The 8,400-nt window shown below is 50.2% G+C and overlaps 1 long non-coding RNA gene across 2 annotated transcripts; it reads right to left on the reverse strand.

The window, feature by feature from the left end:
* Window positions 1-450: 450 nt before the first annotated feature.
* LOC112547200 (uncharacterized) lies at window positions 451-8,204 on the reverse strand. Of its 2 annotated transcripts, none has more exons than XR_003090955.2 (4): window positions 7,539-8,204; window positions 2,527-2,614; window positions 1,217-1,497; window positions 451-740 (listed from the first exon to the last, which is right to left on the reverse strand). It is a non-coding gene; the product is annotated as an uncharacterized LOC112547200 (long non-coding RNA). The 2 variants fall into 2 exon arrangements; XR_012897127.1 differs by lacking the exon at window positions 7,539-8,204 and adding an exon at window positions 2,954-4,225.
* Between the last annotated feature and the right edge of the window lie 196 nt (window positions 8,205-8,400).

Below are 8,400 nucleotides of genomic sequence, written 5' to 3' on the forward strand. Positions count from 1 at the left end.
ATTGGTGACTAAATGCCAAGACACCTATGCTTTAAAAGATATTGCTAGCTATGTTCCATTAGCAATGCTACATACTCACCCACATGCTGTCAGGCAACCGGCAACAGAAACACAGAACTTGACGGACACACTGAGGGATGACATTGCAGTGTTTGGTAACACTTGGAGGTCGCATAACCAGAGCCCTCCTGGCACCCAACAATGTCTCTACAGTTCCTGCTCTCCTGCAGCATCTCTTCTTCCAGCCACTCCTGACATACCACTAAACTGACTAAATGGGAGGCTTTTAAACAGGGCCAGTCAGTCCTTGACTGACGCCAGGTGTGGCCAATCAATCCTAACTGTCACAACTAGCTCTAGCAGGTTCTTGATTGACTCCAGGTGTCTTAATTAACCTGGGGTAGACCTTGGTTGGTTACCAGGGAAACAGGGACTTGTTTAACATGGGGCTAATCTACCTGATTTTGATTACTTTCTTGTGGACATCTGGCCCAACCCCGTCACACCACAAAAACAGATTTTCCATATTGTTAACAGCATGTTTGTGGAACCATGCCTGATGGCATGTCTACTGTCATCTGTGTTGTTCTTCTCATCCTGTGTCAATTGAGCCAGCGACTGTCTCTTGCCATACAGCACTTAGTAGCTTGCTTGAGGCCTCTGTGCACCACATCATCCCAGTAAGAGTTCATGGTTGAGCTGCACTTCCTGATGCTGGGTCTGAATTTGATTCCACGTTTCTGATGACGAGGAAAATGAGCTGAGTTATGAAGAATAAGCTTGGGGTGTTCTTCTGCCCCCCTCTAGTGTGGCCAACTAGGGCTCAATGAGCCCGTGGGGAGGGGAGGGGAGCGCAGCTAAGAGAAAAGTGTCTTTTTGCTCTGACAGTGGCAGCTTGTGCATTCAGATCTCGTGGTCTCCAGTTCAGTCCTTGCTGCTAACAACCCACCCAGGAGTGACCATGTTACCTGAGTTATAACAAGCATAGTCCCCAGGTTCCAAGGTCCTACTGATCTGTACAACACACCCATCACAAGGAAAGCACCTCAGTCTACAGGGCAGCTCCCCCTGGGGCGTTTTCCTTTGGAATAAGGGTGTTTTGTTTTTTACAGGGACAGAAAATTGGAGGCAGGGGGACTGGCTGCCACCAGAGAACTGGGCACTGGCAAGAGAGCCTCTCACCAAACCAGCCTAGGTCAACCAAGGAAATTCTTACTGTCCAGTGGCCAAGAGGCACTGCATGTGGTTTCCAGTGAACACCACAAAACCCGTCCCTGCAGCGGCTGTTAATTGACAATCTTAGCAGCTACTTCGTTACATGAGAGCTACTAGAACTCTTATCAGCTTCAGACTAGATGTGGAGAAAGCAGTGAAAGGAAGGACTGGCCATCGATCTTGCTCAACACAGGTATTCATCAAGCCCCCGCCTCATCCTGCCATGGCTCACTGTGTCTGAGGGAGAGGGATTTTTAGAGTTTTTCACATAGGAGAAGGCATCTGAAATGGCAAATGCAGAAAGCGTCAGGCTAATCCCAGGTAATGAGGAATGAGCAACCTTTTCACAGTTCAACCCGAGGCTCTGGGCCAAATGCAGCGGTGATGTAAGGGGGAGTGTAAGCTTCATGCAGGGTGTAAACAGCATCGTCATGCCCTTTGGCATTTACCCGGTGTGTTCCAGATCAGGAATTTACCAGCCAAAGAGCAAAATGAGGAGGCTGGCTGAAAAGACCAGAGGTGTGCGGTGTAAGAAACTAACTAGACTAGACTAGACTAGAATGTATCAAGTTAAAAGGTGGATGAGGGAAGTGTATTGCACTACCTGTTGGTTAATTGCTTCTCATAGTATTGCCCTCCTCCCCGCCAAAACCCTATACCAACTGGGCACTCTGAGTGCGTCTACAGTGCACCAGGAGCTCAAAATAAGCTATGCAATGTGAGCTACACAAATTGCGTACTTATTTCGAGTCAATTTCGAAATAGTTTATTTTGAAATGTGGTGCTGTCTACACAGCACATTTCAAAACAGAGCACAGTTCTGAAATGTCCCTTACTCCTCATGGAATGAGGTTTACAGGGATGTCAGAATAGCGTGCCCATTACATTTCAAAATAACAGGTGTGCTCAAAAGATGCAGAATAGCTATTTTGGATACCTCCAGTATCCTGAAATAGTGCTGCAGTGTAGACATAGCCTGTGTGGGTCATAGATGGTGGGGGAATCCTGACTTGCAAAGGCTAGCCCTCCAGCCCCCTTTCACTTGAAGCCCCACTCCTATGACCTCAGCTAGAGTGTGTGACGGGATCCACAGCCTGCCTGGCCCAGCCTGTGACAGAGAACAGTATGCAGAAATATAATTTATGCCATCATGTTCCGAAAGTGTCTGTCTGCTATGTACATTGGACAGACGTCTCAGACACTTCGCCAAAGAGTCAATGCCCACAAAACAGATATTAGACAGGATCACACAGAAAACACTGTTCCTTGCCATTTCAACCAGAAAGGACATTGTCTCAATGACTTGATTACCTGCATCCTGCTTCAAAGACCTTTTCAGACCACACTTGAAAGAGAATCCTCTGAACTGTCATTCATACTTAAATTCGGCACTTTACGCCTAAGTTTAAACAAAGACATTAATTATCTTACCCATTACAAAGATAGCTTCCTCAATTATCACCTCTAATATCATTAGCTCACAGACATTTACCTTCCCCCCCATCCCCCTTCTGTTCTGAAATTTGATTTGTCCTTTTCATATGTGTTCATTTTTTTTAATTGTATCCTTTGGTATATATGGTTGTGAAAATTTTTTTCCACTATTTGATTTGAGGAAGTGGGTCTGGTCCACGAAAGCTCATCATCTAATAAACCATCTTGTTAGTCTTTAAAGTGCTACATAGTCCTGTATTTTGTTTTTTACTAATACCAAGTCTGAATTTGGCCCCTTTTCTACCTGCAGTCCCAGGGTGATGGAGGCTGCTGAGGGTTTCAGTGTTTCCTTCACTGGGCTCCTTCCACTGAAATCCCATCAGAGTTATGGTGTGGAACACGTCAAACAGAAAACTCCTTCTGTGCGTGTCAGCAGCATCGAAGCGACGGGCTCTGCTGGCACAGCTAAGCCAACACAGGCTCTGGAATGTAGACGTAGCCTCGGCTTTCATGAAAAAAGTGTTTCAGGTCCTCAGATTTGCAGAGAAAAGGCTGAAAACACAACCCAAGTGGGTCCCTAAAGCTCAGAAAGCAAAGGCCCATGAAAACCCCAAATGAATTATTTGTTTATTTCTCTTTAATCTCATTATTTTAAGCAGTCTCATGACTTTTTTATTTGGCTCCTGATGTAGGTCCTCCTGAGCTTGGCTGTGCTCCCAGGATGAAGAACTTTGCATTGACTTAGCATCTCTCGGAGGCCAAGTTTCCTTTTTGCTATTCCAGGAAAGTAAGGAGGAGGCAGTGTGCGGCAGGAGGCTACAGAGTTAGCAGAAGTTGTATCAATTCTGGCTCTTACAAGTGTCTGTAGACACAATATTTTTGTTCCTGGGTCAGTAACAGGTTTCTTTGTACAAGGAAGACCACTTAATGCCAGGAATGCTGATGTCTGACAGGCACACCGTGCGCCTGGGTTTTCCTGGCCAGGGCCTCCTTTTTAGTTCTCCAGTCTCCATCCAGACAGAGATTAGAAATATGAAAAGCTTCCCTGAGAATCTACAACCATTTCTGTGGAAGTTGTGGGAAGGGGTCTGCCAGGACCTGCTGGCTGCGTTGGATCTTGGGGAGGTAGAGGAATCTCCTAGTGCAGTGTTTCTCACACTGGGGGTCCCACCCCAAAAGCGAGTGCATGAGGGCCACTAATAGGGTCACCGTGGCTGTGTCTACACTGGCATGAATTTCCGGAACTGCTTAAAACGGAATACTATTCCGTTTTCAGTTTTTCCGGAAAAGGAGCGTCTACATTGGCAGGCTGCTTTTCCGGAAAAGCTGGCTTCATTTGCAAGTGCGGTATGCCTACATTACCCCGCTAGTTCGAACTAGCGGGGTAATGTAGACATACCCTCTCTTACTATTCATGATTAGATAATGTTACTCTAAGACCTTGCTCCCAGTCAGCATTGCAAATTAAGTTGTACCTCATATCTGCATCACAAACTAAGCTGTGTCTTCTAGTAACTGTTGATCTTGTCTGAAGCTCTGTATAATTGTGTGGTGTGAGAGAATGCCATCACAGGTGTGAGGAGGTGTGAGTGAACACCATCACAGGTGTGAGGAGGTGTGAGTGAACGCCATCACAGGTGTGAGGAGGTGTGAGTGAACACCATCACAGGTGTGAGGAGGTGTGAGTGAACGCCATCACAGGTGTGAGGAGGTGTGAGGAGGTGTGAGTGAACACCATCACAGGTGTGAGGAGGTGTGAAGAGGTGTGAGTGAACGCCATCACAGGTGTGAGGAGGTGTGAGTGAACGCCATCACAGGTGTGAGGAGGTGTGAGGAGGTGTGAGTGAACGCCATCACAGATGCCCAGGTGATCAAGAAGAAGTGGAAACTTTGAAGATAAGGAGGAAACAGCCTTTGTGTCTTGAGGCTGAATTAAATTGGCAGCATTGACAACCTTGGAGACACTCTCCCCAAGAGTGAGAGACACCGATGGGCAGCCTGACAATCCCCATCAAAGGAGAACTCTGAAAACAGATTAACACCTCCTAAGGGTTGATGAGGGCAGCATGACACTGTATCCACAGACACCAATGGGAACTGACATGTATAAGAAGGGGGGGCTCTGGCCATGGGACGCTGGGTTCAATCCTGCAAACCGAGCCTCAGAGGAGTCTCAGAGGAACCCGACTCCTCGTTCAGTCAGCCAGGCCTGACCAGTGAGTCTGACTTGAGCCACCATGGACTGGTAACTATGCACCATCTGCAGGACCTGTGTGTGTGTGTGTGTGTGTGTGTGTGTGTGTGTGCAAGTGTCTTTATGAAGCGCATGCTAACTGCTTCTCTACTGTATTCTCAATAAACACAATGTATTGGCCTTTTCCCCTGAAAAAGATCCCGTGTGCTTCTTATAAGCATAACACTGTCAGGGATTTGGTTTGTTGGCTTCTGCACCCCTTGCTGGGACTGTCCCTGGGAGACAGCCCATAGTCTCCTATAAACAACCACCTAACCTCAGGATGATTCTTAACTACAACCACAGGACATACCACACTAATACCAACCCTGGCACTTCCCTTGCAACAAACCCTGGTGCCAGCTTTGTCCACATATTTACTCTGCTGACACCATTATCGGACCTAACCATGCCTATTAGAAGATCAAGAACACATATTCCTGTTCATCCAGAAATATAATGTATGCCATCATGTGCCTGAAGTGTCCGTCTGTATGTACATTGGACAAACTTAAGACACTTCGCCAAAGAATCAATGCCCACAAAACAGACATAAGACTCTCTCACAGAGAGAAAGCTGTTGCCTGCCATTTCAGCCAGACTGACCTTTCCCCCAATGACCTTAAAACATGCATATTGCTTCAGAGAGACTTTAACTCCAGACTTCAACAAGAAGCTTCAGAATTATCATTCATGCTTAAATGTGACACTTTATGTATGGGTCTCAACAAAGTGTGTGCGTGGGGTGCTGAGACGCTCTGATCGGGCATGGGCTCAGCCACCCGCGTGTGTCCTCTCCCCGGTTGTTGCCTCAGTTTCTCGTCCCGCTCGCTGTTCCCCTTCCTGATGCCTGCGGCCCCGTTCCGTGCCTGACACCAGAGTGCGGGGTAGGGGGGCCTGGGCCCACCCTCTCTCACGGGCCCCAGCCCAGGACCCTAAGGACAGGTTTGGTCGCCCCTGTCCAGCCAGCGGGGCTAGCGCCCGAAACTCGCCGGCTCACTGGCTCCACACCCTGTCCTGGGCTGCTTCCTACTCCGCAATCCTCACCCCGTTTGGTCGCAGCCCTGACTGGCTCGCTTCTCTGCAGGGGTCTGCCGTGCTGCTGGGCCGCCTCCCTGCCCCTCCTCCCCTCCGGCTGCTGCCGCCTCCCTTTCAAACGCCGCACTGGTGCTTTGCCGGCGGGACGTCACTGGCCGCCCCGTCATGCCCTCCGGCGTTCGCTCTGCCCGCCCCTCCCACACCACTCAGCTGTGCAGCAGTAGCCGTACAGGGGCTGCACGCCGCTCGCGTCTCCTGGTGAGCTCCCAGGAGCGAGAGCACGACCGCTGGCTCGGCGCGGGGCAGATCTGTTTCCGCGGGGCGGGGGCAGTTTGCCCCGTCACACAAAGACTCTAATTCTCTCACCCATTACAAAGATAGCTTCCCCAATTATCACCCCTCACAGACACTTCCCCTATTATCACCCCTATGTCATTACCTGACAGACACTAACCTTCCCTCCTCACCCCCACTCTGTTCTAAAATTTGATTTGTCAATTTCACATGTGTTCATTTTTTTGATTGTATCCCTTTGGTATATATGGTTGTGACAATTTTCTTCCACTATTTGATCTGAGGAAGTGGGTCTGGCCCACGAAAGCTCATCACCTAATAAACCATCTTGTTAGTCTTTAAAGTGCTGCATAGTCCTGTCTTTTGTCTGGATGACACTCTACCAGTCTGCTGACCAGGGTTCCTTTCTCCTGCCTGGGAGCGGGATCATTTCTGCTCTTTGGTCACCTGCCAGGCTGCTACCCAGCCCTTGGATCCTCCCTACTGGAGCAGGTTCTGCAGGGGCCGTGGGGCGGGATCCCAGTGGCCCAAGCCGGATTTCTAAACCCTCCTGGCCCAGTGGGGTTTCTACATCCCATCAGAGGCACCCTGAAAGGTGCAGCCCTGCTGAGCCTTGGGCACCTGGCGACAGGATCAGATGGAGTGGAGCTGGCGCGTGACCCTGACCATGATGTCCTCCTGCCTCAAGAGGACAAGGGTGTGTCAGAGACTTGGCTGCCTCCATGAATCAGGGGGTCTGTCTACACTGCCACCCTAGTTCGAACTAGGGTGGCTAATGTAGGCATTTGAAGTTGCAAATGAAGCCTGGGATTTAAATATCCCGGGCTTCATTTGCATCTTGCTGGGCACCACTATTTTTAAATCCCCATTAGTGCGGACTCCATGCCCGCGGCTACATGCGGCACGGAGTAAGTAGTTCGAATTAGGCTCTCTAATTCGCACTACTGGTACACCTCATTCCACGAGGAATAACGGTAGTTCGAATTAGAGAGCCTAATTCAAACGACCTTCTCTGTACCGTGTGTAGCCGCGGGCACGGAGTCCACACTAACAGGGATTTAAAAATGGCGGCGCCCGGAAAGATGCAAATGAAGCCGGGGATATTTAAATCCTGGGCTTCATTTGCAACTTCAAATGCCTACATTAGCCTCCCTAGTTCGAACTAGGGTGGCAGTGTAGACAGACCCAGGGATGGTTAATGGCAACTGGCACCTTGCGGTGGATTCATCTTCCTCTCTAATGATTTCCAGTGTCAGACCCCTCCCATTATAGGAGGAGCTCCTGCCTCCACCCCCTCCGCCTCCCTACGACAGCTGCTCCTTACCAGCTTCTCGTTTTCAGATTTCTCTATCTGGTTTGGAGGCCGTGTTTTTCCATTCCCAGTGGGTTGCATCTCTGGCACCATAGAATAGCTGGACTCCCTGTGGTGGGTGGAGTATCCTGGGAAGGGGGCGGGGGTTGACCCTAAATGGAGAAGTGAGATAAACTCATCCCCAGCTGGGGTCAGTCTCAGAGGCTTTGGCGAGTTTCGACAGGGCTCCCATTACCCCATGGGGGGACCATATCAGGTGGGAGGAGGATCATTTCTGCAGCGGTCCAGTTGCCTGGCTTCTGGCAGTATCACTTTTCTATTGGGTCCCGTTTCCCAGCTGGGTTTCCTTTTCTCTGGCATAGCGGCAGCTTGTGGAGATGGGAAATCCCCTCCCTGGCCAACCGGCTGATGCCCATGGCTGGGACACTGATGGACAGTTGCAGGGAAGCCCCCAAGTTCTCCAGTTTAAGGACTTGTGCTCTCCAGTGGAAGGAAGACGAGGGGGCTCCATTCTGCTGTCAGCTCCCAACTTTCCTGGGCTAGGAGTCTTTCTCCTTCATGTCCCTCTGCTGGAGACACTGGGGGACAGGAGCTAGAGCCAGCCCCTCAGACAAGGTCCCCTCTAAGCTGCGCGGCAGCACGGCCCTGCAGCTGCTTAATGAGCCCTGACCAGGTGCTCAAGGCTGCTGCACATGGAGCTGCCTGGCTGGGGAAGGGGGCACTTCTCCCTTAGCTACAGCAGCAGCTCCCTGCCGAGGACAGAGCAGCGAGGTAGGGACACGTCCCCTCCCTACTGGCTGGGAGAGGCTCGCTGCTCTCTCCTCAGCAGGTTGATGCTGCTACAGCTGAGAGAGAAGTGCCCCCTCCCCCAGCC

Source organism: Pelodiscus sinensis, chromosome 21 (genome assembly GCF_049634645.1).
Source record: "Pelodiscus sinensis isolate JC-2024 chromosome 21, ASM4963464v1, whole genome shotgun sequence".
NCBI lineage: Eukaryota > Metazoa > Chordata > Testudines > Trionychidae > Pelodiscus > Pelodiscus sinensis.